Genomic DNA, 25,696 nt, shown 5'->3' with positions numbered 1-25,696 from the left:
GCATAATAAGATACATTTCTTGGACTTAACCCTTATAGGTAATGTGTACACTAAAGAAAATCCACTGTTCAATGTGTCACAAATCGGTAAGTGGGAACACCACCTTAGTAGCCGATAGTTGCCGCACCACCCATACCTTTAAATCAATCCCCCATGGTGAATTCATCAGAGAAGGAAGAATATGCTTGGATGATAAAACGTTCATCAAAGAATGTCAGATTATCCAGAATAGGATAGTAAAAACAGTATGCAAAAAAAAAACTTTCAATAAGCTAAATTATTTTACTAGAGATAAAATATTAACTCCAAGTAACAAAAATATTATTCATAACCGTGAGTTTCATGATCATAATACATACAAAACTACCTTTAGCACCGCGTATAGCCTTAAAATTATTTAGATCAAACGTATTATATCTAAATATATTCCTGATTTATACCAGGATGACACTCTCCACCAAATCCTGATGCATGGCCACAGTTGTATAGCCAGAAGAGGTTGTTCATTAGAAAATATTTTATTACATAGTCTACACCATAGATGTTCTAGGTGATAATATCACTTACAGAACATCAACAATGGACATAGAACATATTCTGGTGCCACTATACATTTTATTATTTTAACGATATGCACAATGGTAATACTAACAGTATTTCTTTCTTTGGCCTTGAAAAAGTTGTTTCACCCAATAGAGGAAGAGATTGGAAAAAGAAACTGTTTTCAGGAACAGAACTGTTTTTGGTCTTAAAAATAGCACAAAGTTTTTTTTGGCTTTTTATTGTTTTAGCTTAGAAACAGTTTCTCAGGGAAGCTTTTTGAATTCTTAAACTAAATACAAAATTCCCTAAATGCATGAACTATAAAAATGGTACTATGATCATTTATGTTGTAAAACTATTTCATTTACATGTCAATTTTTCTGTGATAAAAAAACGCACCCTGACGATGATGTTGCGATCAATACTCTATCTCATTAATCCTGCACCTGCACTGTTATGATTAGGTAACCAAGGAGGATAATGGGGAAATAGACTAGGCAACCAGATATCCAGAGAGGTTGGCAGCTTATCAGATTGCAGACCCCTAAACTGACAACACAACTAGAATTAGCCATGGGATGTACCTACAATGCCCTAGACACCTCGGCACAGCCACAGAATTAACTAAGCCTAAAGAGAGAAATGGGAAAGCTAAACTCCCCCGGAGTAGACCCCCAAAGGAATAGATAGCCCCGAGCATATATTGCCGGTGAGACAAAATGAAGCACAAAACACAGGCAGAGAGTAAGCAAATGATGGGGCCCAAACTGTCTAGATAGAACAGGACAGGAAAGGATACTCTCTGCAATCACACAAAAAACCCTAAGAAAAATCCAACACGTCTGATATGCAAAAATACTGGGGCCTCACAACCTCTCCCCCACTAAATCAGAACTCTGGTGTGAACTGGTTACTAAAAAGACTAACATATGCTGTGGCATATGGAACAGAGTCCAGCGCAGGTCCCATCAGGGAACCAGGCTGAACTCACACCAGCTATGCAAAAATCAGAGACAATCAAAAATGGATCCAATGCAAAAAAAGATTCAAGAAGACAAATAACTTATCTGAGAGGACGGAGCAGGAGACAAGCAGACTTCAAAATATGTTCAGGAAGTAAACCAAATCACCAGCAAGAGCTGAGAGAAGGTTGTTCACTTAAATCTCCCCAGTCTGTAACACCTGACCTCCAATCATCCCGCTCAGGTGATTGACCTCTGTCAGTCAGACCAGCTCCACTACCAGCGGCAACCACCAGAGAGAGCCCAAACTCGGAAATCAGGTTAACAGTGTTCACAACACTGCACTTTTCCTGCAATTTAGGAGGTTTCATGTAAATGATGTGTAGTCACAAGTTTTGCAAACATATCCTTTATATTAGTATATTTTACATTGTCTTAGTATATTCTAAGTGCAGCTATGCTAGAAAAGCATTAGCATCACTTGATATTTTAACCATGGATATCCCTTTTTTAATGGATGGAATAAAAGAAAAGTTTATTCCTGTACCAATCCTAATTTTATCTTTCGACTTTTGCAATACCCATCTTTCCATTAACTCGGAATGTAATTAAATCAATAAGAACCATCATCAGTATATACATACTGAACCAAACTGTAATTAGTATATGAATACATCACCAGAAACAACACAAGTACATGAATATAGCACAAAAGCCACCATCAGTACATAAACACATCACTAAAGCAATCAACAGTACATGATTCAACAGCATGTCGATTTAGTTGAACTCTGAGGAAGAGCAGGACTACCGTTCTTCATTCTTTAGTCCACAGATTGCTTTAGGCCTGCGTCCTGCAGAACCGGAGGTCGGAGTGGAACAACCTGATGACATTATTGCGTTGGGACTCTGATGTCCTGTTCATGTCCCAGCGAGATGATACGGAATGAGATCTATTAAAAGGGGCCCTCATCCAGAGCGGGGACTCCTAAGGGAGCTATCATATAATATGGGGGCTATTAAGAAGGCCATTATATAGTGTGGGGGCCATCATACAGTGTTGGCTCTGCTGTGGATGGCCATAATACCCAGTGGGGATTACTGTGGGGGCCATCATACAGTGTGGTGACTACTGTGGAAGCCGTCATACAGTGTGAGGGTTACTGAGGGGGCCATCATATGGTATGAGCGCTAATAAGGGGTCATTATACAGTGTGGGATCTACTGAAGCCATAATACAGTGTGTGAGCTACTATTGGGCCTATCATACAGCATGGAGACTACCGTGGTTGCATTATACAGGCTGTAGACATTAAATTATGAATAGGAGAGCTGTGAATTCATCATATTGTATAAAAGGGAGCTGTGAGGACATCATACTGTGCATGGGGAACTGTGGGGACATCATCTTGTGTAGAGGGGAGCTGTGGGACATCATACTATGTATAAGGAAGCTGTGGGACCACCATACATTGCAGAAGGGAGCTGTGGGTACATTGTTTATTTAGTCCCACATTTTTCATTTTCAAGAGGGAAAACAGAAGAACTGCACAATTTGTAATTCAATTTCTCCAAAGTAATGTCATTACTCCATATGTATCAGAAACGTCTGTTTGGGCATACTGCAGAGCTCAAAAGGGAAGAATCTCCATTTTAGAGCATTGTATTTGCTTGTTCTGGCACATTGCAGACCCCTGAGGTGCCAGAACAGCAATATTCTCCCTCCAAAATTGATCCCATTTTACAAGCTCTTTATACCAATGGTGTTTCACAGAGTTTTATATCATCAGGACATGAAGATTAAAAAAAAAACACTTTTTCCAATAAAATGTTTTATTATGCAGATCATTTTCATTTTTAAAAGGGGAAATAGGAAAAATATAGTGCACAATTTGTAATATCATTTCTCTTGAATACGCCTACTGTATATCTCATATCTTGTTAGAATGTACAGTTCTCATTGACTGCGGCATACAGAGGGTTAAACATCTAAAAACAGTGTTGGCCCAGGCTGATGCTGCAGGAGCTCAGTTGACAGTGAAGCTGAGCTCCCGGCAGTGATTGTGTGGCCACTTCTTATGTGCTCACATAATCACCATGGCGTACCTGATGTGTTGTGGGAACATCTTCCCCATTATGATGTACAGGTACAGTACATCAAATACAGGCAGATATTAAGGGTAAGTGCACATGTTGAGTATTTTGTGTCCAGAAATATCTGCACCATTTCTGCATCTCTGGAAAGAAAATGCAGCTTACAAAACATGTGTTTTTGTTGCCTTTTTTAATGCAGTTTTGAGGCGTTTTTTGCATGCGTTTTTGTCTGCATTTTTAGACAGAAATTTAAGTTTAACTTTTTTGATTCATTTCCATTCATTGAAAGCAAGTAGTAATGGTGGATGGCGAATGTAATTATCAAGGCTTTGCATTGTATTTCTTTTTAAACTGTTTAACCAATTACCCACATCAGGCTGGTGACACTCAGTCGCAAGGGGATGTTTGAAGTTTCCTTGGGTTCTGGTATATAAGTCCCTTTGGGTCCCTTTACCTGTTATGAATGAGTCACCGTAGGAGGCAAAAACAGAAATACTAGCTAAGTCCAGAAAACCAGAGAAGTTGGCAGCTATCGGATTGCAGACCCCTGAACCTATCAACAACAACTAGCAGTAGCCGTGGGGGGTTCCTACGGTGCCCTAGACCCCTCGATCACAGCCGGAGAACTAAATAGCCTAAAGACAGAAAGGGAAATCTAAACTGCCCCAGAGCAGACCCCAAAGCAATAGGCAGCCCCCAACATATAATGACGGTGAAACAAGATGAAAAAACACTCACACAGATAGAAAGATAGGCTGAGCAAATGATGGGGCCCCAGCTAACTAAATAGGAAAGGATAGAAAAGCTGCTGTCTGCAATCCGCCAAAACCCTCTCAAAACAAGAGCCAACAGACTGATAGGGAAAAAAGCCCTGAAGACGCTAGGCTTCAAAAAGACTATATCAGTACTCAGGTATTTTCTGAAGACAGAGCAAAAAGGAATTCAGATCACCCCAGCAGGGAATGGCAGAAATCCAGAAAAACAAGGCAAAACAAAACCAAAACACAAATGCAAAAAGGAGAGCAGAAAACTTAGCTTTTGAGGAGCAGGAATCAGACTGGTCTCCTAGAATCCCTCAGAGAGATCACCAGCAAGGCAGAAGGGCTTCGGCTGCCTTATATCCAGTCAGCAATTCCAGTCACCCAGTCATCATCATCCTGCACAGGTGCTTGGTAATCAGCCTCACTACCTTCCTTCACCAGAAGAGGGAGTTCATCAGACCTCAATGGTGAAGGGGAAAATGAACTCACAACAGTACCTCCCCCTTGAGGAGGGGTCACCGAACCCTCATCCACGCCACCAGGGCGATCAGGGTGAGCCCGATGAAAGGCACGCACCAATCTTTTGGCATGAATATCAGAGACAGAGACCCAGGAATTATCCTCCTGACCATAACCCTTCCACTTAACCAAATACTGGAGTCTTCGTCTAGCCAGACGGGAATCCAGTATCTTCTCTACCTCATATTCCATGTTACCTTCAACCAATACAGGGTCCGGAGGTGCCACCCCAGGAACGACTGGTTCAACAAACCTCTTCAATAAGGACTTATGAAACACATTATTGATTTTAAATGTGACAGGAAGAGCCAAACGACAAGAGACCGGATTAATAATCTCCAAAATCTTGTAAGGTCCAATAAATCTAAGCTTAAACTTAGGAGAAGCCACCTTCATAGCAATATTTTTTGATGATAACCAAACCATATCACCAACCTTAAACTGGGGACCAATGGTCCTATGTCGGTTGGAAAACCGCTGGGCCTTTTCCTGGGAGAGAGATAACTTATCCAGCACTTGGTCCCAGATCTGGTGCATTCTCTCCACCACAGTGTCAACACCTGGGCAGGCAGAAGGCTCCACCTGCCCTGAAGAAAATCGAGGATGAAACCCAAAGTTACAAAAAAAAGGTGACATCAAAGTGGCAGAACTAGCTCTATTATTTAAAGCAAATTCGGCCAAGGGCAAAAATGAAACCCAATCATCCTGATCAGCGGAAATAAAACATCTCAAATACGACTCCAAGGTCTGGTTTGTTCTCTCCGTCTGCCCATTGGTCTGAGGGTGAAAATGCAGAGGAGAAGGACAACTGAATTCCCAGCTTGGAACAGAAAGTCCTCCAAAATCTAGACACAAACTGAACTCCTCTGTCAGATACAATGTTCTCAGGAATCCCGTGCAAGCGAACCACCTGTTGCAAAAACAGGGGCACCAACTCAGAGGAAGATGGCAACTTAGGGAGTGGTACAATATGAACCATCTTAGAGAACCTATCACAAATCACCCAAATAACAGTCATTCTCTGAGAGACAGGCATATCAGAGATGAAATCCATTGAAATATGGGTCCATGGCCTCCTGGGGACCGGCAAAGGCATCAACAACCCACTAGAGCGAGAACAAGGTTTAGACCGGGAGCACGTCCCACAGGACTGCACAAAATTCCTGACATCACAAGACAAGGCGGGCCACCAAAAAGACCGAATCACCAGATCTCTAGTACCAAAAATACCTGGATGACCAGCCAATGCAGAGCAATGAACTTCAGACATCACTCTCCTCTTCCACTGGTCAAAAACATACAACTTTCCACTGGGACAACGCTCAGGTTTGTCCTCTTGGAACTCTTCCAGAGCACATCTCAAATCGGGCGAGATGGCAGAAAGAACTACCCCTTCGCCTAAGATGGTAGCAGGCTTGGTCACCACAGGAGAATCAGCAAAGAAGCTCCTAGAGAGAGCGTCAGCCTTGACATTCTTAGTGCCAGGAAGAAAAGAGACCACAAAATCAAAACGTGTAAAAAACAAGGCCCACCTAGCCTGTCTAGGGTTCAAGCGTTTGGCCGACTCCAGGTAAATCAAATTCTTGTGGTCAGTGAGGACCACGACTTGATGTTTAGCTCCCTCCAACCAATGTCTCCACTCCTCAAATGCCCATTTCATGGCTAACAGTTCCCGATTCCCCACATCATAGTTACGTTCAGATGGAGAGAACTTTTGGGAAAAGAAAGCACAGGGATTCATTTTAGATGTTACAGGATCCTTTTGGGACAAAACAGCTCCTGCACCAATCTCAGAAGCGTCCACCTCTACCTGGAACGGGAGTGAGACATCAGGTTGCCGCAAAACCGGGGCAGAAGTGAATCTTCGCTTCAGCTCCTGAAAGGAAGAAACAGCCTCCGGAGACCAATTCAACACATCAGCACCCTTCTTAGTCAGATCAGTCAATGGCTTGGCAATACTAGAAAATTTTGCTATAAATTTCCGATAAAAATTAGCAAAACCCAAAAACTTCTGGAGGGCCTTCAAAGAAGTGGGCTGAACCCAATCATAAATGGCCTGTACCTTGGCCGGGTCCATTTCAATAGTTGACGGAGACAAAATAAATCCCAAAAATGAAATCCTCTGTACCCCAAAAAGGCATTTCGATCCTTTGACATACAGGGAATTCTCCCTCAAGATCCGGAACACAGTCCGAACATGTTCCACATGAGAATCCCAATCCTTGGAAAAGATCAAAATATCATCCAGATAGATAATCAAATTTTATCCACAAAATCTCAGAAAATGTCGTTCATGAAGCACTGGAAGACAGAAGGGGCATTAGTGAGCCCAAAAGGCATCACCAGGTACTCAACATGTCCCTCTGGAGTATTAAACGCCGTCTTCCTTTCATCCCCATGCTTAATGCGGATAAGATTATACGCCCCCCTGAGGTCAAGCTTGGTAAACCAGCAAGCACCTTTAACTCTGGAGAATAGATCCGAAATCAGGGGTAACAGATACTGATATTTAATAGTAATTTTGTTGAGGGCACGATAATTAATACAAGGCCTTAATGAACCATCCTTTTTGGCCACGAAAAAAAACCCGGCACCTAAGGGTGAAGAGGATGGTCTAATATGACCCTTCTCCAATGCCTCCTTAATATAGGATCGCATAGCCTCGTGCTCGGGTACAGATAAATTGAAGAGCCGACCCTTGGGAAATTTACACCCCGGGCTCAGTTCAATTGCACAGTCATAACTCCTATGAGGAGGCAAGGACGCAGACTCATTCTCACTAAATACATCATAAAAGTCCGCTAAATAGTCAGGAACATCATGCGACTGAGGAGAGGTTTGAAAAAACCGGAGCCTCACTAAAGGCACACCGACAACCCCAACTCACCACAGACACAGATTTCCAATCCAAAACTGGATTATGAATTTGCAACCAGGGAAACCCCAGAACAATGGTATCATGCAAATTATGCAACACCAAAAATCTACAATTTTCTTGATGGTCTGGAGCGACCCGCATTACCACCTGGTCCAAAACTGAGGTTTATTTTTCGCCAAAGGAGTAGCATCAATCCCCCTCAACGGGATAGGTGTCCGCAGAGGTGTCATCGGAAATCCACAACGTTTAGCAAAATCCAAGTCCATTAGGTTCAGGGCTGCTCCCAAATCCACAAAAGCCTTGGCGGAAAATGTGGACAGGGAGCAGATCAGAATAATTGCCAGAAGAAACTTAGGTTGAACACCACCCAAAAAAAACGTGTGTGCAAAACGTTTCTCTCGTTTAGGACAGACAGAAATAATATGCGAGGCATCTCCACAAAAAAAACACAGCTTATTACGCCTTCTGAGCTCCTGACGTTGCTCCCTGGACAAAAATCACATTGCACAGGTTCAGACACTTGTTCAACAGGTGGCAACACCTCTCGTTCAGTCCTGCGTTCACGTAAACGCCGATCAACCTGAATGGCTAATGACATAGAATCGTCAAGACCAGAGGGAACAGGAAATCACACCATAGTATCTTTTACGGCTTCTGACAAACCCTTCCGAAAGAGAGCTGCCAAGGCATTATCATTCCAGGTAGTAAGGACCGCCCTCTTTCGGAATTTTTGACAGTACAATTCTGCAGAATCACGACCCTGGCTCAATGCCAACAGGGTCTTTTCAGCCTGATCAATAGCATTAGGTTCGTCATACAACAACCCCAAGGCTTGAAAAAATGCGTTCACATTAGTTAGAATAGGATCATCTGGTTTCAAAGAAAGCGCCCAATCCTGTGGATCGCCATGCAGCACAGAGATGACAATTTTAACCTGCTGCGCGGAGCTCCCTGACGAGTTAGGCTTCAAGGCAAAAAATAATTTACAATTATTTTTGAAATTCAAAAATTTAGACCGATCCCCAAAAAACACATCAGGAGTAGGGATCTTTGGTTCAGCAGCATGTGAATGAGCAAGGTAGGCGGAAATTCCCCGCACTTCCGCAGCGAGCTGCTCCACACGATCAGACAATTGCTTTATCTCCATTGAGAGAAAAAAAATTCCCCCTAAGGCCTCAGAGATATAGAGGAAAGAATATACACACGTTTCTTTTTTTTTTTTTTTACAATTCTTTCCTGCAATTGAGTACCCTAGGATCTGCGGTATGGCTGGTGATTCTGTTATGATTGAGTCACCGTAGGAGGCAGAAACAGAAATACTAGCTAAGTCCAGAAAACCAGAGAAGTTGGCAGCTATCGGATTGCAGACCCCTGAACCTATCAACAACAACTAGCAGTAGCCGTGTGGGGTTCCTACGGTGCCCTAGACCCCTTGATCACAGCCGGAGAACTAAATAGCCTAAAGACAGAAAGGGAAATCTAAACTGCCCCAGAGCAGACCCCAAAGCAATAGGCAGCCCCCAACATATAATGACGGTGAAGCAAGATGAAAAAACACTCACACAGATAGAAAGATAGGCTGAGCAAATGATGGGGCCCAAGCTAACTAAATTGGAAAGGATAGAAAAGCTGCTGTCTGCAATCCGCCAAAACCCTCTCAAAACAAGAGCCAACAGACTGATAGGGAAAAAAGCCCTGAAGACGCTAGGCTTCAAAAAGACTATATTAGTACTCAGGTATTTTCTGAAGACAGAGCAAAAAGGACTTCAGCTCACCCCAGCAGGGAATGGCAGAAATCCAGAAAAACAAGGCAAAACAAAACCAAAACACAAATGCAAAAAGGAGAGCAGAAAACTTAGCTTTTGAGGAGCAGGAATCAGACTGGTCTCCTAGTATCCCTCAGAGAGATCACCAGCAAGGCAGAAGGGCTTCGGCTGCCTTATATCCAGTCAGCAATTCCAGTCACCCAGTCATCATCATCCTGCACAGGTGCTTGGTAATCAGCCTCACTACCTTCCTTCACCAGAAGAGGGAGTTCATCAGACCTCAATGGTGAAGGGGAAAATGAACTCACAACATTTACCCCTCCCTGTTCCTCTCCTTCTCTTCCTCTCTCTCAACAAATGCGAATGGAAAAAACGCATCATGTGAACATGGCCTAAAGAGCTTGTTCTGTTTCAAATTTAATTTAGTAACATAGTAACATAGTTATTAAGGTTGAAGGAAGACTTTAAGTCCATCTAGTTCAACTCATATCCTATCCTAACTTGCCCTAACATGTTGATCCAGAGGAAGGCAAAAAAAAACCCATGTGGCAAACAGTATGCTTCACATTGGGGATAAAAATTCCTTCCCGACTCCACATACAGCAATCAGACTAGCTCCCTGGATCAACGCAATATTAAGGAAACTAGTGTATATACCCTGCAATATTATACTTTTCAAGAAAGGCATCCAGTCCCTTCTTACATTTTAGTAGGGAATCACTCATTACAACATCATATGGCAGAGAGTTCCATAGTCTCACTGCTCTTACAGTAAAGAATCCGCGTCTGTGAGTATGCTTAAACCTCCTTTCCTCCAGACGTAGAGGATGTCCCCTTGTCCCCGTCACAGGTCTAAGAGTAAAAAGATCATTAGAAAGAGTCACAGCCAATGCAAAATTCCAGGAGCAGTGATGGAAACTCAGCAGTGGACCAGGGAAGGCACTCTTTGTATTTTTAAATACAAAATGCAGGGAAGACCAGCATATAAGTACATGTGTAAGTTCCTCAAGTGTTACATGCCAACAGCTTTGGAAGGAGACTTTCCTACTCTGCCCAAAGTGCGGGAGATGCTTCTTACTAAGTATGATATTACTTTCCATGCCAAGATACTTTCCTGTAAGATTACATCTGCAGACAATATTCTAGTTTTATTACTGCACCATTCCTTCCAGGCAGAACCTTCTATTTTTCGCCTTAGACTATAATGGATAAAGGGCTTTACCTTATAATTATATTTGCCTTTGCTGTTTTTAGTGTCTGCTTTACATTGAAATAGTTTTATTTTCTGCTTGCTCACATATGTTTGACTTTAAAAATGTATCCCTCGTTAATATTTCCTGGAAAAAATATTTCCATTCTGTAAATGTGCAGTAAACTTTTCTGCAAGATGAATATTAATCATTATTGGCTGCCTAAAGTAGATAATATCTTTAGTCTGCATAGTTTCCATGGCGATTGCCTACACAGTATCAAAGCTTAGAATTACAATGCACGTTCCAGTGGCAGCTTTGTGATAAGTACTTGTGTCTTAGTGTTTGTTATCTAAGACTAGTCTTAAAGAATTGTAGCTGAAGTCTCATGGGACATGGTGCACAACATGCCCAGTGCATCGACTAGTAGACATTTAAGCAGTCCAAAGAATACTGACATAGTGTGAGACAGAAGGAGGGCACCAGACATGACAATGCATCCACATTTCTCCTGCATTAAGTATACATGAACTTCTGTTACGCTCATGACATTTACATAACAATCTATTAATATCCATTTATTATACTGTGCAGTAGACATAAAAAATCACTACAAAAAATACTCATGTTAGTCTAGACTTCCCACCTGTGTATCTCCAGCTTGCTCTCACAGTATTACTTCTCTGTATACCAGTAGTACAAAAGTATAGAATTTGAAAACTGCTAAAGAAAAAACAAACTAATATATACATAAATAAATAGATAAACACTTCCTAGTTGTGGAGTCAGACTATATATACAGTGGGGGAAATAAGTTTTCGATCCCTTGCTGATTTTGTAAGTTTGCCTACTGACAAAGACATGAACAGTCTACTGTATGGATTTTTTTATATATTCTATCTCTCAATGTTAAAATTAACCTACCCTTAAAATTATAGACTGTTCATGTCTTTGTCAGTTAGCAAACTTACAAAATCAGCAAGGGATCAAACAGTTATTTCTCCCACTGTACATATATATATACACACATATATTCTGACTGACGCCATAACTAGGAAGTATTCTCCCAGAAAATTATTGCAATTACACGTTTTGTTATGCACATGTTTATTTCCTTTGTGTGTATTGGAGCAACACAAAAAAGAGAAAAAATGCAAATTGGACATAAATTCACACAAAATCTAAAATATGGGCCAGACAAAATTGTTGGTACCCTCAACTTAATAGTTGGTTGCACACCCTTTGGAATAAATAACTGCAACCAATCCCTTCCTATAACCATCAACAAGCTTCTTACATCTGTCAACTGGAATTTTGGACCACTCTTCTTTTGAAAACCTCTCCAGATCTCTCATATTTTAAGGGTGCCTTCTCCCAACAGCAATTTTAAGATCTCTCTACAGATGTTCAATAAGATTTAGAGCCGGATGCATTGCTGGCCATTTCAGAACTCTCCAATGCATTGTTTCCATCCATTGCTAAATGCTTCCTGAAGTATATTTGTGGTCATTGTCCTGCTGGAAGACCCATGACCTAGGAAGCAAACCCAGCTTTTTGACACTGGGCACTATATTGCAACCCAAAATCCTTTGGTAATCTTCAGATTTCATAATTCCTTGCACACAGTGCAGGTACTCAATGTCAGAAGCAGCAAAACAACCCCATAACATCTTTGAGCCTCTATCATAGTTTACTGAAGGTACTTCGTTCATTTCTTTAAAAGCCTAATACCACTCTCAGTAAATAGTAAAAAGATGTGCTTTAGCAAAAAACTCTATCTTGGTCTCGTCTGTTCACAAAACACTTTCCCAGAATGATCCTGGCTTACTCATGTACTTTTTGACAAACCGCAGTCTAGCTATTTTATATCTGTGTCAGCAGTGGGGTCTTTTTGGGTCTCCTGCCATAGTGTTTAATTTCATTCAAATGTCAACTGATAGTTTGCATTGACACTGATGCACCCTGAGCCTGCAGGACAGCTTGAAGTTCTTTAGAACTTGATTGGGGCTGTTTATCCACCATCCTGACTATTCTGTGTTGCAACCTTTCATCAATTTTTCTCTGCCGTTCACGTCCAGGGAGATTAGCTACAGTGCCCTGGGTTGCAAACCTCTTGATTATGTTGCACACCGTGGACAAGGGAAAATCACAATCTCTGGAGATGGACTTGTAACATTGAAATTGTTGATATTTTTCAACAATTTTGCTTCCCTAATCTTCAGATAGTTCTCTTCTCCTTTTTCTGTTCTTCATGCTTAGTTTAGCACACGCAGATACACAATGCAAAAATTGAGTTAACTTCTCCCCTTTTTATCTGGTTTCAGGTGTGACTTTCATAATACCCACACCTGTTACTTGCCACAGGTTAGTTTGAATGAGCATCACATGCTTGAAACAGATGTTTATCCACAATTTTGGAGAGGTGCCAATAATCTTGCATGGCCTATTTTTGAGGTTTTGTGAGATTATGTCCAAATTGCCTTTTTTCTTTGTTTTTTTGTGTTGTTCCAATACACACAAAAAAATAAACATATGTATAAAAAAAAGTGTAATTGCAATAATTTTATGGGAGAAATCCTTCATTTTCTGGAACAATTTCAAGAGTGCCAACACTTTTGGCCATGACTGTATATTTTCGGTCCAAGTGCAATCCGACAAAACATCTGATCACACTCAGACCAATGTTAGTCTATGGGGCCATGCACATGTCCAATTTTTCCCTCGGACAGAGTCTCAGGAAAAAATGGCAGCATGTTTGAGTTTGATTCGATATTTGGATTGTACTCGGCCATGCAAGTCAATGACTGTGGAAAACATCGGATTTCAATTGGATGACAGCTGGTGCAGTTCAATTTGCATGGACTGACAGAATGTAGAAGATGGAGACATTTTTCCTTTCATTTTCTCCTCATCTGAGAGATTTGAATCACACCATTCTCACACCTTGATCAAATTATGATCAGAGTTTGATTAGAGCGTGATGTGCATAATCTGATGGTAAAAAGTGACATACTGGCTATAAACAGCTGAAATGGAACTCCTAATAAAAAGCAAACAAAACACTGATGAATCTTGAACCTATAATTAACCTCTTCACGACCGCCCACAGTAGATAAACGTTGGCGCTTGCTGGGCTTTGTGCAGCGCCGACGTTTATCTACTGTCAGCGGTTTTGTGCCCCCGGGACCCCCACATACCTTCCAACGCGGGGATCCCGGTGCGCAATGCATGCTGGGACCCCCAACGTCATCGAGACCTGATTGGTTCAGGTCCCGATGACGTCAGCGTCACAGCAGCCAATGGGAGCGATCGCTGGGAAAGCTGCTTGTTTCCCGGCGATCTCCCTCATTGTAACGCGGCTTCTCCCTCTGATCTGACACTGACAGCTGATCAGAGGTGAAGCAGCGTTATTGTGTGACTAGATCGCTGCCTGGCACAGCTGATCGCTGCCTGGCACAGCTGTGCCAGGCAGCGATCTTGTCACACAGTAACGCTGCTTCACCTCTGATCATCTGTCATTGTGAGATCAGAGGAGAAGTCGCGTTATTATGTGCCAGGCAGCGATCTTGTCACATAGTAACGCTGCTTCTCCTCTGATCTCACACTGACAGATGATCAGAGGTGAAGTGGCATTACTATGAGTCAGATCGCAGTGCAGCGATCTTGTGACAAAAATAAAAAAAAGTAAAAAAAAAAATGCAGGGGCTAGGGTTAGGGCTAGGGTTAGGGTTAGGGCTAGGGCTAGGGCTACGGTTAGGGTTAGGGTTAGGGCTAGGGTTAGGGTTAGGGCTAGGGCTAGGGTTAGGGCTAGGGCTAGGGTTAGGGCTAGGGCTAGGGCTGGGATTAAAGTTATGGGTGTGTTGGTGTTAGGTTTGTGGTTAGGGTTGTGGTTAAGGCTGAGATTAGGGTTAGGGGTGTGTTGGGGTTAGGGTTGGAATTAGAATTGGGGGTTTCCACTGTTTAGGTACATCAGGGGCTCTGTAAATGCAATATGACGCCCGCAGACCATTCCATCAAAGTCTGCATTTCAGAACGTCACTACTTCCCTTCCGAGCCCCACCGTGTGCCCAAACAGTAGTTTTCTCCCACATATGGGGTACCAGCGTACTCAGGACTCAGGACAAATTGGACAACAACTCTTAGGGTCCAATTTCTCCCGTTACCCTTGTGAAAATAAAAATTGGGGGCTAAAAGATCATTTTTGTGGAAAAAAAATGATTTTTTTATTTTCACGCCTCTACATTATAAACTTTACTGAAACACTTGGGGGTTCAAAGTGCTCACCACACATCTATATAAGTTCCTTGGGGGGTCTAGTTTCCAAAATGGGGTCACTTGTGGGGGGTTTCCACTGTTTAGGTACATCAGGGGCTCTGCAAACGCGACATGACACCCACAGACCATTCCATCAAAGTCTGCATTTCAGAACGTCACTACTTCCCTTCCGAGCCCCACCGTGTGCCCAAACAGTAGTTTTCTCCAACATATGGCATACCAGCGTACTCAGGACAAATTGGACAACAACTCTTAGGGTCCAATTTCTCCTGTTACCCTTGTGAAAATAAAAATTGGGGGCTAAAAGATCATTTTTGTGGAAAAAAAAATGATTTTTTTATTTTCACGCCTCTACATTATAAACTTTACTGAAACACTTGGGCGTTCAAAGTGCTCACCACACATCTAGATAAGTTCCTTGGGGGGTCTAGTTTCCAAAATGGGGTCACTTGTGTGGGGTTTCCACTGTTTAGGTACATCAGGGGCTCTGCAAACGCGACATGACACCCACAGACCATTCCATCAAAGTCTGCATTTCAGAACGTCACTACTTCCCTTCCGAGCCCCACCGTGTGCCCAAACAGTAGTTTTCTCCAACATATGGCGTACCAGCATACTCAGGACAAATTGAACAACAACTCTTAGGGTCCAATTTCTCCTGTTACCCTTGTGAAAATAAAAATTGGGGGCTAAAAGATCATTTTTGTGGAAAAAAATGATTTTTTTATTTTCACGCCTCTACATTATAAACTTTACTGAAACACTTGGGCGTTCAAAGTGCTCACCACACATCTAGATAAGTTCCTTGGGGGGTCTAGTTTCCAAAATGGGGTTACTTGTGTGGGGTTTCCACTGTTTAGGTACATCAGGGGCTCTGCAAACGCGACATGACACCCACAGACCATTGCATCAAAGTCTGCATTTCAGAACGTCACTACTTCCCTTCCGAGCCCCACCGTGTGCCCAAACAGTAGTTTTCTCCCACATATGGGGTACCAGCGTACTCAGGACTCAGGACAAATTGGACAACAACTCTTAGGGTCCAATTTCTCCCGTTACCCTTGTGAAAATAAAAATTGGGGGCTAAAAGATCATTTTTGTGGAAAAAAAATGATTTTTTTATTTTCACACCTCTACATTATAAACTTTACTGAAACACTTGGGGGTTCAAAGTGCTCACCACACATCTAGATAAGTTCCTTGGGGGGTCTAGTTTCCAAAATGGGGTCACTTGTGTGGGGTTTCCACTGTTTAGGTACATCAGGGGCTCTGCAAACGCGACATGACACCCACAGACCATTCCATCAAAGTCTGCATTTCAGAACGTCACTACTTCCCTTCCGAGCCCCACCGTGTGCCCAAACAGTAGTTTTCTCCAACATATGGCATACCAGCGTACTCAGGACAAATTGGACAACAACTCTTAGGATCCAATTTCTCCTGTTACCCTTGTGAAAATAAAAATTGGGGGCTAAAAGATCATTTTTGTGGAAAAAAAATGATTTTTTTTTATTTTCACGGCTCTATATTATAAACTTTAGTGAAACACTTGGGGGTTCAAAGTGCTCACCACACATCTAGATAAGTCCCTTGGGGGGTCTAATTTCCAAAATGGGGTCACTTGTGGGGGGTTTCCACTGTTTAGGTACATCAGGGGCTCTCCAAATGCGACATGGCATCCGATCTCAATTCCAGCCAATTCTGCCTTGAAAAAGTCAAACGGCACTCCTTCCGTTCTGAGCTCTGCCGTGTGCTCAAACAGTGGTTTATCCCCACATACGGGGTATTGGCGTATTTGGGAGAAATTGCACAAAAAATTTAGTGGTTCATTTTCTCTTTTTACACTTGTGAAAATAAAAAAAAATGGTTTTGAAGTAAAATGTTTGTGAAAAAAAGTTAAATGTTTATTTTTTCCTTCCATATTCCATTCATTCATGTGAAGCACCTGAAGGGTTAATAAACTTCTTGAATGTGGTTTTGAGTACATTGAGAGGTGCAGTTTTTAGAATGGTGTCAATTTTGGGTATTTTCTGTCATATTGACCCCCCAAACTCACTTCAAATGTGAGGTGGTCCCTAAAAAAAATGGTGTTGCAAAGTTTGTTGTAAAAATGAGAAATCGCTGGTCAACTTTTAACCCTTATAACTTCCTAAAAAAAAGAAATTATGTTTCCAAAATTGTGCAGATGTAAAGTAGACATGTGGGAAATGTTATTTATTAACTATTTTGTGCGATATTACTCTCTGATTTAAGGGCATATTAAAAGTTTGAAAATTGCAAAATTTTCTAAATTTTTGCCAAATTTTGATTTTTTTAACAAATAAGTGCAGATCATATCTAAAAAATTTTACCACCATCATGAAGTACAATATGTCATGAGAAAACAATGTCAGAATCAGTAGGATCCGTTGAAGCGTTCTAGAGTTATGACCTCATAAAGTGACACTGGTCAGAATTGAAAAAATTGGCCCGGTCACGAAGGCAAAAACAGGCTCGGGTGCGAAGGGGTTAAGTACTTGAAAGATCACCGACATATAGACTGCGCGGAAATCATCCAACTGTGTTTTCAAATGTTATGTATTGATCCGGTGCTACATACTGGCTGTCTCCTTTTCGGCTACAGTCACATGTTGTGGCCAATACAGTAAGACCACAGCGTTGCGTAATGTAACTGTCATATGTGAACGCAGTCTAAGAAATCGGTGTACAGATTACTAATTAAGTTGTTATTTAAACTATGTTCTTTAAAACACCTATATGATATATAATGGTAATCAGAGAACTGTTTTGCTCTTTTCCAGATTGATAATCCCTGTCATTCTATGAAGAATGGATCTGACAGGCACTTTGTCCAATACATCACAAAATAAGACAGGAAAATGTGCGCTCATGAAATATGCCGTCACAAGAGTGGACAGACTCCATTTCTTTTCTTTAAAGGTAAATATTGTGAAAAAAATCACCGAGGGTAACCATTTGAGCTTAAAAAATCTTTATTGAGGTATTAATACTTCAATCCATTAAGTAACACATTTCTCTAAATTCTATCTTTAGATGCCTTCAGTCATCATACAACCTATATGTTGAGTCTGGTAGTGAAATCAGCAGGGCTCAAATATCCAAATCATGCAAATTGAGTTGTTGTTTTTTTATTTGTCACCATTTCAAAACAAATTGAGTATTTTTTTTAATTCGTCACCATTTCAAAACTTTCTGCTCAAAGTCTGTCCATGGAAACTTACTTTTAGAAGCTGAAAAATGTACCTATTCCTACTTTAAAACACCACTCCAGCATTTTCTTTTATTTTACCACTGGAGTGGTGCTTTTAATCTAAGGTCCTTGACCCTACTCTTATACTCTCTTGCCTTCACCTTGTCTTCACCTTTTATCACCGCCGCTTCCATTGGTTTCCGGTAGTTTGTGATCTGCCAGATCTCTCCAGTGTTAGCTGAAGCAAGCTGGAATTCACAATTCAAGACAAGTCTATGAGAACCTCGTTCTGGCTCTCACAGAGTTACAATGAGAGCTTGTGATGTAACGTCTGAATTATGGCCAATGAGGTTGCGGTCACATTATGACGCCGTGGGACTCCTCCTCACCCCCTGACACGAAGCTAGTGCGAAACGGGAGTCGGGGACCCTTACCTACAAGGTTGTATGTTACTTGTATGCTCCCTGCACTTTTCTCTGACAGCAGTCATGCTTTAAGTGGCGTAATATACTATATCTATGACTATCATGTCAGCACTAGTATTCCTTGGCTGGACACTGTCTTAACTTGCCGCTGCTACATATATACTTGTTAGCATTAATTTTTGTATATGCACTGTGCATTTACTTTATCTTGGCTATTTTATGGCTTGGATTGCTCATTTGTGTCACTGTATATGATTATACACTGGTCTGCTATTATTTCATCACATTTTGGATATTTTTATATTGGTTATCATATACCATATCATTTCTGTGTGGGTCACCTTTCCTGCACTTCATTTAGTGTTTTCATATATATGTAGACTATGAGTGCATAGGAGTTTTATATCACTATTTAGCTAGCCCTACACTGGTAATTATTATTGTTGCACTAGACTTTATGTGTTATACTTTTGTGCTTCTTTATAGTGATTATCTACCATATGGCAGTACATTTAAATACTTACCTTGTTAGGTTGTATTGGACATGTATCTCTTTTTCAAAGTGTTTTTTTACTTTTTTGCTATTATGCAATAATAAAGGCTGAATATTTTATGGCTAAACTTCGTTTGTCTTGTCTGATGTTGTAGTATTTTTGGAAGTGCCATTTATTAGACTCTATTATTTGGATATAGAAATATTCATTGCAGTCTGTAACTGATAAAGGCCAAATTACGCCGAAACATTTTATTTTGATTTCTGACTGCGTTAAAACACAAGAAATCATCCAAAGTTGAGTGCCAAGTTTTCTTTCTTATTTACATATGGTATGGGAACCTACTTGAGCACCTCTCCCAGTAGTGCATACAGTGTTTTTCTTCAGTATAAGAGCAAGGGCAGAAATCTTACATTGGTAGCACCACTTCAGCGTTAAAAAAGGCAAGCGCCAGAGTCGTGTTTTAACAAAGCTGCACCCGTTTTGCTACTGAATGTGGCAATCACTACATTCACCATCTGAAAACAAAGTTTAGAGACTGGTAAAAATGTAGATTTTCACAAAGTTCTGTGCTTCAATATTTTTAGATCTTTTACTCAGATGTTTCCATGGTTACTCAAGTACAATTATAAGCATTTCATACGTTTTTAAAATTTTATTGACAATTGCATCAAGTTTATGTAAAAAGTTAATAAGCACATTGTTGACCCTTATATTTCAAGACTTCTGAAATTTGACCTTGCAGCTGGATATCATCTTCTGGGCCAAATCTTGACTGATGAACGCCCATTTTTGTCTAATGTCATGCTTGAAGTTTAACACAATTTCTATGTTTTTGTTTGTCCAGTCGCTTCCTGAGTATTGACCACAGGATATCAATGGGATTAATAACTGGGGAGTTTCCTGGCCATGAACCTAAAATATCAATGTTTTGTTCATCGAGCCACATAGTTAGAGGGAACCTGTCACATCAGAAAACATTAACTTCAGGTATAGGGTTAATATGCCAGTAAAGAGCCTTATAGTGATGCTCAGTGGCTTTAAATGAAAACTTACTTTCACCAGGGAGATGAGTGTTTTCAGTCTTGAGGGCATGCATGGACCAATTACAGTCACCACTCACAGCACCACTCACTATACTATGAGCAGAGGCTGTAAGCACGTCCCAACACAACTCATTCTGCAGTGTTTCTGTGGAGAACTGACTGTCGACCAAATTGCCAGGGTGCGTTAACAATATAGTGACGTGAGATGAGACTGCAGCCGCTCCGTGCAACCCCATGATTCAAAGACGGCGTCTCCCATTAGGAAATAAGTTCTTTTTCTCCCAGTACCCGCGCTTTTAGTAAGGTGGCCAAGCAGCTTTGAGATACTATTAATTTGCAGATTTACCCTGCATTTGCAAGTAAATAGCATTTTGCAATGTATCAAGTTCTCTTTAACACATATGCAATGTGACAGGGTCCTCCATCATGCTGAGAAAAGCATTGACCATTACCAAATTTCTCCAGAATCATTGGGACAAGATGTTTTTGGAGAACATTTAGGTACAATTCTTTATTAATGGCAGTGTTGTTAGGTAAAAATTGTGAGTGAGTCCAGTACCTTTCGGCGAAAAGGCCCCAAACATGAATAGTTTCAGGGTTTTTTTTCTGTTACCATTAACCATGACTCATGATAGTGCTCACTGCTCACCTTTTCTTCTCGAAACAATAATTCATGTCCCAAACTGTCTGAAGGGGCTTTATCAAAAAAATTAACTTTACCCCAGTCCTCTGCAGTCCAACCCCTGTACTTCCTGCAAAATGTCAGTCTCATTGGAGCCACATATACACCACACTGATATTATGGGAAGGCTGTTGTTGAATTATTCTTTTGTTCAGCACGTGAACCCTGACACTGCCTAGCATTTCTGGTTGATGTCATATTTTCCGGGGTTGGCTAAGTTTGTTAAAGTTTATAGAAAAATTAAAAATAATTCTTTTGTGTAAAACATATGCTAAAGCCAAATATGGCACGAGCAAATGACATGATAGGGCATGATACAGAAAAGCATAATATCATCAGTAATAATGTGCTACTCGCTAGTAGCAGCAATAGCATGGGTACTGCTGGCAGCAACCATCCAGGCAATAGTAGTACCAAATGCAGGTCACACGTTTTCATTAGAGATGAGCGACTTTGCCTTTTTTCGGGTCGAGTCGGGTTTCATGAAACCCGACTTTCGCAAAAGTCAGGTCGAACGAAATTGGCCGATTATCGTGAAAAGTCGAAGGCCAACTGAAACACGAAACTCAATCCAAGTCAATGGGGAAGAAAAGTTGGCAGTGAGTGAAGGACAGGAAACACACCTAAAGTGCCCATTTTAATGCAAAAACATCAATTCTTATTACTTAAGCTTGTCAACCTTAATTTACTTTATAATAATAGTTAGGCATTGAAAACTGGGGGTTATTTGGCTAAAGTTTTGGGGGGTAGGGCTGGCTCCAGATTTTCGTGGGCCCAGGGCCAAAGAGTGTAAATGGGCTCCTTTAACACATGCCACAATTCAAGATCCCCTGATACGGCAGAGAAATAGCGGTATAGTACAATGAAAAATACTTCACTTCTTACATCACATGACTGATATCCATTTTAAATTCTCCAATACCTCCAAAAACGGACAGTGTATTGCTCCATACAGTATTTTGGCCACCGCATAGTGCGCTATACAGAGTAATGAGGCCCATATATTTCTCCATACAGAATCATTGGTCCCATATAATGTTCCATACAGTATATGATGAGCTCCACATAAAGCTACAGTATATGTTGGTCCCCATGGATGAAGCTCCACTGTCTTAGGGGCCCAAATAATGCTCCATATATAATGGGCCCCATTTCTAATACTCCAGTGTATAATGGGCCCTGTAAATGCTGCTCCAGTGTCTGATATCCCCCATTTGGAAAGCTCCAGCATATGATGGGCCTCACGGATGATTCTCTAGTGTACGATTGGTCCAAATAATGCTTCATATATAATCTGCCCCATTTACAATGCTCCAGTATATGATGGGCCCCATGGATGATGCTCCAGTGTCTTATGGGCCCAAATAATGCTCCATTTATAATGGGCCCCATTTCTAATGCTCCAGTGTATAATGGGCCATGTAAATGCTGCTCCAGTGTCTGATGTCCACCTTAGGAATGCACCAGTGTATGGTGGGCCCCATATATCATTCTCCACAGTATAGTGCTCCCCAAAAATTGCTCCCAACCTTTAAAACAATTAAATAAGTCTCCTCGCTATGGAATCCCTGTACTAGTCTGGACTCCTCGTCATCCCCATCTTCCATCTCTCTGCACTTGGACTGTTTAGGCAGAGGGCATACAGACGTGATGTCATCGCGCTCTCTGACCAGAATGTCACTGTCAAGAAACGCGGAAGACGTCACGGCGGTGGAGCAGGGAGAGGTAAGTATTTCAACTTTGCAAGTGCTGTGATCCTGAGCAAGCAGGGGGCCCACTCATTGGCGATGGCACTGGCACAGGGCCCCCAGCAGAATCATCTAGCAGTGGCTGGGCATCAGTGCACTTGTGGCGCCCCCAGGAGTACAGTCGCCACAGTGGCATTACCTTCCTTCTAGGGAGTGTGATGTCGTGCTTGGGAGCAACAAAGGATCTCTCTAGCAGTTAAACCAGCACACAACACAGTTCCCACTCCAGGCCAGCATGGAGAGCTCTGAACCTGACTGCTGAGGAGCTGCTCTCTGTGGTCGGGAGGAGGGAAGTTAGGGCAGTCTGTGAAGGGAAGGGGAAGTGTGTGGATATGAGAAGGGGAGCTGGAGATGAGCAGAGTTAAGGCTCAATCCTAGCTGGAGTGCATGGTCCGGATTCCGGTCTCCGAGTTTGTAGGGACACTGACGGTCCTGCAGCAGAAACCGGAGGAAGTAGCAGCTGTAAATGCTCTGTTCCCAACTAAGGCTCGGAGGCCCCTGCAGTGACTTGTGTGAGCCAGAAGGAAAAGACTACGGCTGCCTGCCATACGAGAAAGTTTCAAAAAAAGAAGTGAACAGGGGGAACTTCAGTGAACTCAGTACTGCGAGTACCTCTGATAAGCGCTAGAACGGAGGCCACACTACCTATCTGCAGAGAGAGAATTCCTAATTTGCTTCCAGGCTGACCAAATCCTTCTTCATCTGTACTCTGGGTCCTGTACGGCACTTACCAAGTACAGGTAAAGGAACTGCACGACTGTGTCTGTCATCTTTCTCCTGCGCCTGGCGCACAGCTCTGCTACATCCTGCACTGCACACCATCTACCAACTCTTTCATCTGCCCTGCGACTATGGCCCTACCTGTGCAGGGCTTCTACATCTTAGATGCACCACAACATCTGTCCCAGAGACATGACACTGCAGCGCTGGTCAATCTGATCAGAAACCACAGGTGGCGTCAAGTATCATTCACCTATAAATGTTATTCACCCCTTTGCATGGACGCCTAGGCCCACGGACCGGGTCACCACCACTGTGACACATCCCTCTGAGACACCGACCCGGAACCGATTAACCCCACTGCCCTGGCTGGCCACCCACACTCCATTTCAGATTCATCTTGGACTGGGGAATTCACGATTTGACTTGATAACTCAGGCATGGTAGGTGGGAAAGAGCTACATGGACTAATGTGAAGTGTGGCCTGCTGCATCATTCACTTTTGATGGGGGTGGAGGACACAAGGAAAGGGGTTCTTCCTGACCAGTAGCCAGCACTTGATGACTCAGTGCTTGCATTTTTTGAAACTTCAGAAGAGGAGGGCATATTTGCTGGAGTCTGTTTCGGCAATATAAGCCAAAACCAGTTCCTGATGCTCCGGCTTTAAAAGCGGTTAACCTACTCCCAGAAAAGGTAGCCTTCCAGGCGTTCCGGAGCCAGACCATGATGCAGGCTCAACACCTCCTGCCTTAGCGGCTATTGTGCTTTTGCCACTACCAGCAGATGCGCCATCACCATCAGTACCAGCTGGCCCTCCCACACCCACGTCCACGGCCTATTCAACCATACTTCCAAATTTTGGAGAAAATGTACCCAAAATAACATCAGATATATGGTTCTATATCAGAAGCGTACAGCTCTAAACAGTCAAAGGATGATTGTCAATCTCCCTATATATACCATCAGTCACACAGAGACGCTCACAGGCTCAGTATGGATTAGACAAGAATATAAAAAGTAGAAAAAGGGTACGGTATCATCAGATACCAGGTATATATAGTATAGTTTAAACATTCTAAATCTCCATATATATTTCAGGAGGCAGACATAGACGCTCTCAGGCTCAGTATGGATTGCAACACAATATAAAAAGCCGTAAAACGGTAATGGATCTGAAGCGTACAGCTGTACACAGTGTAGGGGTCATTGTCAATCTCAGAATTTATTTCCACAGTCAGAAACAGACTCTCACTTGGTCAGTTTGGATTAGACCAGAATATAAAAAGCAGTAAATGGGTAATGTATCACAAGCGTAGAGCTGTATACAGTGTTGGGGTAATTTTTAAATCTACATATAAATTGCAGGAGTAACCCACAGACTCTCACACGCTCAGGATGGATCACACCACAATATAAAAAGAAGATCCGCAAGAAATAATCACACATGTGGGCCAATGTTCCAGGTGTCAATGATACACTTAGCGTGGTGGGTGGAGGAGGACTTCATGGCAGAAAGGGTACAGTATCACCAGATACCAGGTATATATAGCATAGTTTAAACATTAAAAATGTACGTCTATATATCAGGAGTAGTGTTAAGCCACCCCGCTAGTGTTCGAGTTCGGTTCGGTTCGTCGAACAGGAGGTAAGTTCGTTGAATGTTCGTCGAACGTTCGACGAACACCGTCGAGCCCCATTGAAAACAATGGCAGGCAAACACAAACACATACAAACACATAGAAAACAATTACAAAACACCTTAAAAGGTGTCCCAAAGCAGACAAAATGATCAGAAGACAAAAATAACATATGGAAAAGGGCAACTACATATAGAAAAGAGGTTGAGGAGTAAAAAGAGGAGGAGGAGACACAGATATAGGAATGTCAAGAAAGGCTGGATTAAAAATCTAAAATAAAAAAAATCTAGAATTATAAAATCGAAGACGATCATATACCATCGGACTTCCCACCATAAATTATGCCAACTGCCGATCGGGCGGCGTTATTCCCACGACCCTCCGAACAGCGTCCATGAAGGCAAAGTGTTTGGTTTCGGGGACAGTATGGTTGCAAAGCTGAACCTTAAAGGAATGTCCAGAAGGGCACCACCAGGAGTGGAGCCTGCGGCTTAATTGGACTCCACACGGGCAACCTCAACCATGCCAGCCACGGAAAAGATGGACAGATTGCAAGCTTTGTCGATTCTGTGGGTGGTGGTGCTTGGCCGTTTTTAGTTGTGCTAGCGGTTTGTCAGCTTAATTCCGTTAGCGAATGAGACTCCGGCATGCCCCCGCGGTCCGCATCCAGCTTACTAGAGGGACACGCGAGGCTCTGGCACGCGACATCGAGCAATAACAGGTCTGTCATGCCCTTACATGTCCA

At 42.1% G+C, this 25,696-nt stretch overlaps 1 protein-coding gene across 5 annotated transcripts in view; it reads left to right on the top strand.

Annotated features, from left to right (window-relative positions):
* Positions 1–25,696, top strand: part of HTR1E (5-hydroxytryptamine receptor 1E) — a 398,512-nt gene that overhangs the window by 248,009 nt on the left and 124,807 nt on the right. For all 5 annotated transcript variants that reach the window (XM_073589623.1, XM_073589624.1, XM_073589622.1 and 2 more), the window contains one exon: positions 17,790–17,928. The gene's annotated coding sequence lies outside the window, so the exon portion shown is untranslated. The remainder of the gene's footprint in view (positions 1–17,789; positions 17,929–25,696) is intronic.

The sequence above is a fragment of the Dendrobates tinctorius genome, unplaced genomic scaffold (genome assembly GCF_039654945.1).
Source record: "Dendrobates tinctorius isolate UK_male_01 unplaced genomic scaffold, ASM3965494v1 ptg000111l, whole genome shotgun sequence".
In the NCBI taxonomy this organism is placed as follows: domain Eukaryota; kingdom Metazoa; phylum Chordata; class Amphibia; order Anura; family Dendrobatidae; genus Dendrobates; species Dendrobates tinctorius.
This window is presented reverse-complemented; position numbering and strand designations above follow the sequence as displayed.